This window comes from Vicugna pacos, unplaced genomic scaffold (assembly GCF_048564905.1).
Source record: "Vicugna pacos unplaced genomic scaffold, VicPac4 scaffold_20, whole genome shotgun sequence".
NCBI classification, from domain to species: domain Eukaryota; kingdom Metazoa; phylum Chordata; class Mammalia; order Artiodactyla; family Camelidae; genus Vicugna; species Vicugna pacos.
Window position 1 is genome coordinate 91,751,036 of NW_027328741.1, and position 12,159 is coordinate 91,763,194.

At 45.5% G+C, this 12,159-nt stretch overlaps 1 long non-coding RNA gene across 1 annotated transcript; it reads left to right on the top strand.

Moving 5' to 3' along the window:
- The first annotated feature begins 6,366 nt into the window (after positions 1-6,366).
- Positions 6,367-11,285, top strand: LOC140693746 (uncharacterized). The gene is made up of 3 exons (XR_012069444.1): positions 6,367-6,539; positions 10,913-10,983; positions 11,192-11,285. It is a non-coding gene; the product is annotated as an uncharacterized lncRNA (long non-coding RNA).
- Positions 11,286-12,159: the final 874 nt, after the last annotated feature.

The following is a 12,159-nucleotide window of genomic DNA, read 5'->3' on the forward strand; positions in this document are numbered from 1 at the left end:
CGGGGGCTTGACTCAAGTGAAAGACGATCCACATAAGCTGTGTCTTTAATGTCATTGGCGACTTTTACAGTTCAGTTCACTTTCTGACTTGTACTATTTACCTTCACTGTCTTGAAAAACTGAAGCCTAATACAGATTCATGTTCAGTCAAAGATTCCCCTCACTTACCACACTCCCTTCACCCCAGGGAAGACATAAACACAACATTTGCTGAATCTAGCGGAAGGACATCGTTTCTAGGTGTGAGCTAAGTATTCAGTTTTATCTATTTCAGCCGAGACTATTTGACCTTTAAGGTGTTCACTGTTGTTCACAGAGAGTGAAGCTGGAGGAACTCTGATTCTAGGAGGGGCTTGCTCTTCTCGTAATGGCTTCATTGCAGCTCAGGTACTGATCCTTCAAAATGGATGCCTGAGTGGAGGGGAGGCAAGGGCAAGTGCTCACTAGCTAGGCCCAAACCTGGGAAAAGGCTTACCTGGGCTTGTTGAATTTTGGTCTGAATGGCTTGGGAATGCCCCTTGGGACGTGTGGATTCTCACGACCTCTTCCAAGAACAGGAGCGTTTTGATCATCTCTGCCATTTCTTCTCCTTCAGACGTCAGGGACCTTGGACCCGTTATTGGAGAAGAGAATTGAGGAACTTCCTCAAGTCCACGTTGGCACTCCGTATGTTTCTGCCTGTATCAGTGAGTTTCAATATGTCTCATGAATGTCTTTTGAGCCTGGTATCCTCTACAGCTGTCTCCACGCCAGTATTCTCCATTGTAGCAGAACATCTCTCATCCATGTGTTCGCATCTCTCCTCAATCCGTGCAGCCAGCTTATCGGCCAGCTTCTCTTCGTGTCTCCCCTAAAGTCGACTTCACCAGGACTGGGCAAGTCTGAAAGTACCTCGGAGCCTGACCAGTAAGCTGATGACAGGCAGATCTTCCACTGTCTGCCCTTTCAGGTTCTGGAAACTGACCTGTGACCTCAGGTCTTTGGGCAGCAGCAGTATCTCGAACTTACACAGCTTCCCGGACCAAACACCTAAGCCAAGCTCCACAGAGGGCGGCAGCCCCTCCATCACACTGATCCACCCACAGAACTCTGCCCGGTTACCTAGGATCCAACAGCCACAACAAGCCTCGCGGTACACACCAACATTCCACCTGGAATCCAACCGCTAACTGCCATCCCCAATGGCTGCTGCATCTTGTCAGTGTTGGGGGAGGGGCTGCATCCGACGAGAGGTTCCTAAGGTAAATGTGATTCTACCCACTAGCGTCCCATGGGCCTTTCTTCTTCCCTCTTTCCTTTTGTTCAGAGCTCTATGCACCGTACCAATGGAGGGAAGTGTGTCCCTTTTCAGTTGATGGTTTCACACGTCTTTAAACTTTCTAACAGTTCACAGTACACAGGGACCCATTAAAGGAGACTTATGTTCCTATAATATCCGTACACCCGGAATACATATGCGTCGCCTGATTTCTGCTGAAACACCCACACTCTCAGGACATGGATCCATTGGATTCATGGGGGCTGAAATTCCAAGAAATGAAACCAACCCCAATGTGCACTTTGCTGTCGGTCTCTTTTGCACTTAGTACACTTTGGCAGAGCTACTTGCCTTTGTTATAGGCTTCTTACATTTCTTCTCTACGTAGCCTAGAATATGGCATTCCTTCATCCTGTTGGAAGACATACAAGTCTACATCACGGACTAGGAAACCATTTGATTCCAAATCGGCATTAGTGTTAGGTCACGATATGCTCTTATGTATCAAAATTTACGAATATGAATGCACGCTTCTGATTTCCGAATACAAGTGTGCTGAGTACATGCAAGCCACGATACTGGGTCGATGCGTTCTGAATGACCCTTGACCTCACCTTGAGTATTTTCTTTTGAATAATCATGGTTCCCTTTGTATATGTCAGCCAACCATACCATTTTGGTGCTTGTTTGTTGGTTTGATTCTTTGTTGGTCTTCTTCTCGCTTGTTTTGCAAACACGTCAGGCCATGCATCTCTCCTTTCGCTTCAAACAGAGTCAAATAAGCTGATTCACTTAAGAGAGTGCTTCCAATCACCTATGATTTCCTGCTTCCCTCTCCCATCTTTAGGGTTTTGATGTCCTCCTTAAGTTCTTCTTCTTTCTTCTCTGCCACACATGCTCTTCTTGCATTTCCAATAATGGTTTCTTCTTTCCATTCCATCTTGCTGCTTTTCTATTCAGGGGAGTTTTCTCAACCTTTCTTTTAGAAAAACTTTTGAACTGCTGAATTCTTTTAAGATTTGCCGGTCTGTAGAATTCTCTAGCTCTGCCGTTATTTGAAATGGTGTTCATGTGGCATAGGCTACCCTAGGTGGCAGCATTTGGCCATTCAGGATATGGTCTGTGTCCTGGCACTCCTCCCTGTCCTGCAATATTGCTGCCGAGATATCAGCTGAAACCCCTCTGGAGGTTTCCTTGTGACTATGTTGTTTCCTCCAGGTGCATTTTAAATCACTCGGATATTCGTGAACTTTGTTGATTTGAATCATACAGCTGCTGGTAGGTCTATTGGGATTCCACCTCCTTCGGATGCTGTGTAATTCCTGAATTCGCATAGATGATTCTTTCTTGGCTTTCAGCAAGTTTCAGTCTGATTTTTCTACAGATATATTTTCAGACATTTTTTTGTTTCTTTATCTCTTGCTTTTCCATCTGGGACTCATGATTTCTATTCTTTCATGCCCTGTCTTAACCCAGGGTTCAACTGCAATGTTTTCATTTGTTTGCACTTGCTTTCCTATGTCTGCTTCTGACCGAGGTTTTTCTCTTCCCCTGTCTTCACAGTCATTCACGCGTCCCTCTGCATTATCTAGTCTGCTAAGGACTGAATTTTAGCCCTGATATTATCACAACCATTGAGTTTCCTGATATTTTTGGCTCGTGTTGAGACTTTCTCTTCCCCTTTTCTGGTAATCTGCCTTTTGTGATTCTGAGACACTGGTGTTCTTCAGTGTTTTCCTGACCTTCATTTTCAACACTTGTTCTGGATAGCGTTTTGCAGACTAGTTGTTTGAAAGCTTATCTTTTGCGCCTTCAATATCTTTGGAACTGAAAATGGTACTTCCTGTTTCTTTTACTGTTCTTCTTCATCTCTACTGGTCAGGTAATATCAGGTATCTAATGTAGACTTCTAGGGCTTTGTTAATTGAAAATTTTAGACTCTTGTCTCTACGCAATTCCATGGGATTTCTGTGAGGACAATTTCTCCTAGGCATTGATGCCATAACCTGTACCTGTGTGTGTTGTTTGGTATATCTCCAATTGCTGGTGTTGCATTAGTTGTGATGAACAACCCATACTACTTCGATTAGCATAACTTCATTTTGATTATACTTATCTCACACTTCTGAAAGTGCACAGGACACTTCCTCTTATGGAAATGAAGCTTCTAAAAGTTCTCAGCTCTGCATTCTTCTCTATGTCATTTTGGAGTGTTTCCAAAACAGCAAACTGAGAGTGCTCTGCTGCTTTTTATTGCCACGGGAATGTCCCAATGAAATCAGTTCTTTCCAGAGCTTCTCTGTCTACAGAAACACCAGTGGAAGCATATCTATGGATGTCACATATCAGGGCCTGCTGGAATGATCCCGCAGACCTTCCTTGTTGTCCTAGGTGCCGTACCGTGCCGGTGCCATCCAAAATGTAGCATCCGCTTTTGGGAGATAGTGCTGAAGGGAATGCTTCCTCTTCTCACGCTGTGGACTTGGACCACTCTTCCTTGTCCTCTCATCCTTGTGGCACGGGTGCACAAAGGCAACCACAGAGTTGTTGCGCATCCTGTGACTCAAACCAAACCATAATCCCAGCCCAGGTTATGAATGTAGCATATCCTAAGGCTTTTCATTCTGATTTCAAATTCAAGGCCCCCTGGATCCCTCAGACCAGATGCACGATATCTCTGATTCAGCCCCACACGTGCTCTATTGGCAAAATTCCCAATTGGTCCCTGGTCCTGCAGATGTACTGGGTGTGGCCATGGGACATATCGGTAATCGCAACCGCGCGACCAGTGTGGTTGATTTATTATTGGTACACAGTTCGGTTTGCTCTCTTGATTCGACCCACCACATCCCACAACGCACTCCAGATCCATGAGACTCAGCGTGTGCCATCATCCGTAGCTCTATGCCTCACTGACCATTGCCTCTGCTACCTCAAATTTGGCAGCTGGGATCTTGGTCTCAGAATTAACTGTGGGGATATTTTGCGCTGGTTTCTTTGAGTTCTCTCAGCCAAGCATCTGCTGTGCACTCTTGTAAATCTCAGCACATCACCTTCAAACCCATGTCTCCTGTCCGCTTGAGAGTGTGCGTCCAAGTTAAACAGAGTTTCACCCTTGTTGCTCCATCACCAGGGGTCCGAACCTGCACTGGTTTCCATTCCCTGCTTTGCATTCTCCTGCTTCCAGGTGTCCTGAGGCCTCATCCTGTCTTTGGGAGTAACAGACCTCTCTTCGGCCAGTGTCCTATGCTAAGGGCTGGGTGAGTGGATGTTTCCATTGCTCTGTACATGGGAGCGAGTGAGTGCAGGTTGCACTTCTTCTCTGCCAACTGGGCATCGATGAATCAACACTATCCAGATACATTTCACAGAAATGTGATATTTGCTTAGCTCTTTGTTTCTATACAGCCGTGGTGGGAGGGATTGTCCGAAGACAACTATTTTGACATTGTGTTGATATCCCATTTGCAGTCTTTAAGAAGTTTAACAGAACTCATTTACATGTTTTGGGAGTTATACGAAAATGGAGTTATTTTTTGAAACACACTAAATCGACCTAGAAGCCAGACTTGTCAATTTTGGTAACATTGTGTCAGCTCTACGGAAAAGCTAGACAGATAGAATGCAAACTAGCAGTCCAAACTGTTCAAGGGGTCATGTCAGCTCTTTAAGGTTGAAGCCTCCGAAACCAACAGGAACCATGAAATAACTTTTGGAAACATGGAATAACCCCCAACCTTGGATACACTTGTGCATGTGGTGCCCTGTATCCCAATGACACCTACTGGCCAATGTTGGCATTTCAAGGGGTAACATCCCTCTCTAGGAAAATACAAGAGGAAACAACCCAAATATATACATTTAGGTTTGAATCCAAAAGCACCTAGAGGCATTCTAGCTAGGAGAATCCTGCTGCAGTTATGCTAGTCTATTGAGAACCAGGTGTTTTTCTATCAGTGTTGAGAACGCTTAATCATCCGATCCTGTAGTTTAAAGCCATTTAACGCAACCAAGTCTGCACCCCCATGATATAGTGCCCCCGGGGGCTTGACTCAAGTGAAAGACGATCCACATAAGCTGTGTCTTTAATGTCATTGGCGACTTTTACAGTTCAGTTCACTTTCTGACTTGTACTATTTACCTTCACTGTCTTGAAAAACTGAAGCCTAATACAGATTCATGTTCAGTCAAAGATTCCCCTCACTTACCACACTCCCTTCACCCCAGGGAAGACATAAACACAACATTTGCTGAATCTAGCGGAAGGACATCGTTTCTAGGTGTGAGCTAAGTATTCAGTTTTATCTATTTCAGCCGAGACTATTTGACCTTTAAGGTGTTCACTGTTGTTCACAGAGAGTGAAGCTGGAGGAACTCTGATTCTAGGAGGGGCTTGCTCTTCTCGTAATGGCTTCATTGCAGCTCAGGTACTGATCCTTCAAAATGGATGCCTGAGTGGAGGGGAGGCAAGGGCAAGTGCTCACTAGCTAGGCCCAAACCTGGGAAAAGGCTTACCTGGGCTTGTTGAATTTTGGTCTGAATGGCTTGGGAATGCCCCTTGGGACGTGTGGATTCTCACGACCTCTTCCAAGAACAGGAGCGTTTTGATCATCTCTGCCATTTCTTCTCCTTCAGACGTCAGGGACCTTGGACCCGTTATTGGAGAAGAGAATTGAGGAACTTCCTCAAGTCCACGTTGGCACTCCGTATGTTTCTGCCTGTATCAGTGAGTTTCAATATGTCTCATGAATGTCTTTTGAGCCTGGTATCCTCTACAGCTGTCTCCACGCCAGTATTCTCCATTGTAGCAGAACATCTCTCATCCATGTGTTCGCATCTCTCCTCAATCCGTGCAGCCAGCTTATCGGCCAGCTTCTCTTCGTGTCTCCCCTAAAGTCGACTTCACCAGGACTGGGCAAGTCTGAAAGTACCTCGGAGCCTGACCAGTAAGCTGATGACAGGCAGATCTTCCACTGTCTGCCCTTTCAGGTTCTGGAAACTGACCTGTGACCTCAGGTCTTTGGGCAGCAGCAGTATCTCGAACTTACACAGCTTCCCGGACCAAACACCTAAGCCAAGCTCCACAGAGGGCGGCAGCCCCTCCATCACACTGATCCACCCACAGAACTCTGCCCGGTTACCTAGGATCCAACAGCCACAACAAGCCTCGCGGTAAACACCAACATTCCACCTGGAATCCAACCGCTAACTGCCATCCCCAATGGCTGCTGCATCTTGTCAGTGTTGGGGGAGGGGCTGCATCCGACGAGAGGTTCCTAAGGTAAATGTGATTCTACCCACTAGCGTCCCATGGGCCTTTCTTCTTCCCTCTTTCCTTTTGTTCAGAGCTCTATGCACCGTACCAATGGAGGGAAGTGTGTCCCTTTTCAGTTGATGGTTTCACACGTCTTTAAACTTTCTAACAGTTCACAGTACACAGGGACCCACTAAAGGAGACTTATGTTCCTATAATATCCGTACACCCGGAATACATATGCGTCGCCTGATTTCTGCTGAAACACCCACACTCCCAGGACATGGATCCATTGGATTCATGGGGGCTGAAATTCCAAGAAATGAAACCAACCCCAATGTGCACTTTGCTGTCGGTCTCTTTTGCACTTAGTACACTTTGGCAGAGCTACTTGCCTGTGTTATAGGCTTCTTACAATTCTTCTCTACGTAGCCTAGAATATGGCATTCCTTCATCCTGTTGGAAGACATACAAGTCTACATCACGGACTAGGAAACCATTTGATTCCAAATCGGCATTAGTGTTAGGTCACGATATGCTCTTATGAATCAAAATTTATGAATATGAATGCACGCTTCTGATTTCCGATTACAAGTGTGCTGAGTACATGCAAGCCACGATACTGGGTCGATGCGTTCTGAATGACCCTTGACCTCACCTTGAGTATTTTCTTTTGAATACTCATGGTTCCCTTTGTATATGTCAGCCAACCATACCATTTTGGTGCTTGTTTGTTGGTTTGATTCTTTGTTGGTCTTCTTCTCGCTTGTTTTGCAAACACGTCAGGCCATGCATCTCTCCTTTCGCTTCAAACAGAGTCAAATAAGCTGATTCACTTAAGAGAGTGCTTCCAATCACCTATGATTTCCTGCTTCCCTCTCCCATCTTTAGGGTTTTGATGTCCTCCTTAAGTTCTTCTTCTTTCTTCTCTGCCACACATGCTCTTCTTGCATTTCCAATAATGGTTTCTTCTTTCCATTCCATCTTGCTGCTTTTCTATTCAGGGGAGTTTTCTCAACCTTTCTTTTAGAAAAACTTTTGAACTGCTGAATTCTTTTAAGATTTGCCGGTCTGTAGAATTCTCTAGCTCTGCCGTTATTTGAAATGGTGTTCATGTGGCATAGGCTACCCTAGGTGGCAGCATTTGGCCATTCAGGATATGGTCTGTGTCCTGGCACTCCTCCCTGTCCTGCAATATTGCTGCCGAGATATCAGCTGAAACCCCTCTGGAGGTTTCCTTGTGACTATGTTGTTTCCTCCAGGTGCATTTTAAATCACTCGGATATTCGTGAACTTTGTTGATTTGAATCATACAGCTGCTGGTAGGTCTATTGGGATTCCACCTCCTTCGGATGCTGTGTAATTCCTGAATTCGCATAGATGATTCTTTCTTGGCTTTCAGCAAGTTTCAGTCTGATTTTTCTACAGATAAATTTTCAGACATTTTTTTGTTTCTTTATCTCTTGCTTTTCCATCTGGGACTCATGATTTCTATTCTTTCATGCCCTGTCTTAACCCAGGGTTCAACTGCAATGTTTTCATTTGTTTGCACTTGCTTTCCTATGTCTGCTTCTGACCGAGGTTTTTCTCTTCCCCTGTCTTCACAGTCATTCACGCGTCCCTCTGCATTATCTAGTCTGCTAAGGACTGAATTTTAGCCCTGATATTATCACAACCATTGAGTTTCCTGATATTTTTGGCTCGTGTTGAGACTTTCTCTTCCCCTTTTCTGGTATTCTGCCTTTTGTGATTCTGAGACACTGGTGTTCTTCAGTGTTTTCCTGACCTTCATTTTCAACACTTGTTCTGGATAGCGTTTTGCAGACTAGTTGTTTGAAAGCTTATCTTTTGCGCCTTCAATATCTTTGGAACTGAAAATGGTACTTCCTGTTTCTTTTACTGTTCTTCTTCATCTCTACTGGTCAGGTAATATCAGGTATCTAATGTAGACTTCTAGGGCTTTGTTAATTGAAAATTTTAGACTCTTGTCTCTACGCAATTCCATGGGATTTCTGTGAGGACAATTACTCCTAGGCACTGATGCCATAACCTGTACCTGTGTGTGTTGTTTGGTATATCTCCAATTGCTGGTGTTGCATTAGTTGTGATGAACAACCCATACTACTTCGATTAGCATAACTTCATTTTGATTATACTTATCTCACACTTCTGAAAGTGCACAGGACACTTCCTCTTGTGGAAATGAAGCTTCTAAAAGTTCTCAGCTCTGCATTCTTCTCTATGTCATTTTGGAGTGTTTCCAAAACAGCAAACTGAGAGTGCTCTGCTGCTTTTTATTGCCACGGGAATGTCCCAATGAAATCAGTTCTTTCCAGAGCTTCTCTGTCTACAGAAACACCAGTGGAAGCATATCTATGGATGTCACATATCAGGGCCTGCTGGAATGATCCCGCAGACCTTCCTTGTTGTCCTAGGTGCCGTACCGTGCCGGTGCCATCCAAAAGGTTGCATCCGCTTTTGGGAGATAGTGCTGAAGGGAATGCTTCCTCTTCTCACGCTGTGGACTTGGACCACTCTCCCTTGTCCTCTCATCCTTGTGGCACGGGTGCACGAAGGCAACCACAGAGTTGTTGCGCATCCTGTGACTCAAACCAAACCATAATCCCAGCCCAGGTTATGAATGTAGCATATCCTAAGGCTTTTCATTCTGATTTCAAATTCAAGGCCCCCTGGATCCCTCAGACCAGATGCACGATATCTCTGATTCAGCCCCACACGTGCTCTATTGGCAAAATTCCCAATTGGTCCCTGGTCCTGCAGATGTACTGGGTGTGGCCATGGGACATATCGGTAATCGCAACCGCGCGACCAGTGTGGTTGATTTATTATTGGTACACCGTTCGGTTTGCTCTCTTGATTCGACCCACCACATCCCACAATGCACTCCAGATCCCTGAGACTCAGCGTGTGCCATCATCGGTAGCTCTATGCCTCACTGACCATTGCCTCTGCTACCTCAAATTTGGCAGCTGGGATCTTGGTCTCAGAATTAACTGTGGGGATATTTTGCGCTGGTTTCTTTGAGTTCTCTCAGCCAAGCATCTGCTGTGCACTCTTGTAAATCTCAGCACATCACCTTCAAACCCATGTCTCCTGTCCGCTTGAGAGTGTGCGTCCAAGTTAATCAGAGTTTCACCCTCGTTGCTCCATCACCAGGGGTCCGAACCTGCACTGGTTTCCATTCCCTGCTTTGCATTCTCCTGCTTCCAGGTGTCCTGAGGCCTCATCCTGTCTTTGGGAGTAACAGACCTCTCTTCGGCCAGTGTCCTATGCTAAGGGCTGGGTGAGTGGATGTTTCCATTGCTCTGTACATGGGAGCGAGTGAGTGCAGGTTGCACTTCTTCTCTGCCAACTGGGCATCGATGAATCAACACTATCCAGATACATTTCACAGAAATGTGATATTTGCTTAGCTCTTTGTTTCTATACAGCCGTGGTGGGAGGGATTGTCCGAAGACAACTAATTTGACATTGTGTTGATATCCCATTTGCAGTCTTTAAGAAGTTTAACAGAACTCATTTACATGTTTTGGGAGTTATACGAAAATGGAGTTATTTTTTGAAACACACTAAATCGACCTAGAAGCCAGACTTGTCAATTTTGGTAACATTGTGTCAGCTCTACGGAAAAGCTAGACAGATAGAATGCAAACTAGCAGTCCAAACTGTTCAAGGGGTCATGTCAGCTCTTTAAGGTTGAAGCCTCCGAAACCAACAGGAACCATGAAATAACTTTTGGAAACATGGAATAACCCCCAACCTTGGATACACTTGTGCATGTGGTGCCCTGTATCCCAATGACACCTACTGGCCAATGTTGGCATTTCAAGGGGTAACATCCCTCTCTAGGAAAATACAAGAGGAAACAACTCAAATATATACATTTAGGTTTGAATCCAAAAGCACCTAGAGGCATTCTAGCTAGGAGAATCCTGCTGCAGTTATGCTAGTCTATTGAGAACCAGGTGTTTTTCTATCAGTGTTGAGAACGCTTAATCATCCGATCCTGTAGTTTAAAGCCATTTAACGCAACCAAGTCTGCACCCCCATGATATAGTGCCCCCGGGGGCTTGACTCAAGTGAAAGACGATCCACATAAGCTGTGTCTTTAATGTCATTGGCGACTTTTACAGTTCAGTTCACTTTCTGACTTGTACTATTTACCTTCACTGTCTTGAAAAACTGAAGCCTAATACAGATTCATGTTCAGTCAAAGATTCCCCTCACTTACCACACTCCCTTCACCCCAGGGAAGACATAAACACAACATTTGCTGAATCTAGCGGAAGGACATCGTTTCTAGGTGTGAGCTAAGTATTCAGTTTTATCTATTTCAGCCGAGACTATTTGACCTTTAAGGTGTTCACTGTTGTTCACAGAGAGTGAAGCTGGAGGAACTCTGATTCTAGGAGGGGCTTGCTCTTCTCGTAATGGCTTCATTGCAGCTCAGGTACTGATCCTTCAAAATGGATGCCTGAGTGGAGGGGAGGCAAGGGCAAGTGCTCACTAGCTAGGCCCAAACCTGGGAAAAGGCTTACCTGGGCTTGTTGAATTTTGGTCTGAATGGCTTGGGAATGCCCCTTGGGACGTGTGGATTCTCACGACCTCTTCCAAGAACAGGAGCGTTTTGATCATCTCTGCCATTTCTTCTCCTTCAGACGTCAGGGACCTTGGACCCGTTATTGGAGAAGAGAATTGAGGAACTTCCTCAAGTCCACGTTGGCACTCCGTATGTTTCTGCCTGTATCAGTGAGTTTCAATATGTCTCATGAATGTCTTTTGAGCCTGGTATCCTCTACAGCTGTCTCCACGCCAGTATTCTCCATTGTAGCAGAACATCTCTCATCCATGTGTTCGCATCTCTCCTCAATCCGTGCAGCCAGCTTATCGGCCAGTTTCTCTTCGTGTCTCCCCTAAAGTCGACTTCACCAGGACTGGGCAAGTCTGAAAGTACCTCGGAGCCTGACCAGTAAGCTGATGACAGGCAGATCTTCCACTGTCTGCCCTTTCAGGTTCTGGAAACTGACCTGTGACCTCAGGTCTTTGGGCAGCAGCAGTATCTCGAACTTACACAGCTTCCCGGACCAAACACCTAAGCCAAGCTCCACAGAGGGTGGCAGCCCCTCCATCACACTGATGCACCCACAGATCTCTGCCCGGTTACCTAGGATCCAACAGCCACAACAAGCCTCGCGGTAAACACCAACATTCCACCTGGAATCCAACCGCTAACTGCCATCCCCAATGGCTGCTGCATCTTGTCAGTGTTGGGGGAGGGGCTGCATCCGACGAGAGGTTCCTAAGGTAAATGTGATTCTACCCACTAGCGTCCCATGGGCCTTTCTTCTTCCCTCTTTCCTTTTGTTCAGAGCTCTATGCACCGTACCAATGGAGGGAAGTGTGTCCCTTTTCAGTTGATGGTTTCACACGTCTTTAAACTTTCTAACAGTTCACAGTACACAGGGACCCACTAAAGGAGACTTATGTTCCTATAATATCCGTACACCCGGAATACATATGCGTCGCCTGATTTCTGCTGAAACACCCACACTCTCAGGACATGGATCCATTGGATTCATGGGGGCTGAAATTCCAAGAAATGAAACCAACCCCAATGTGCACTTTG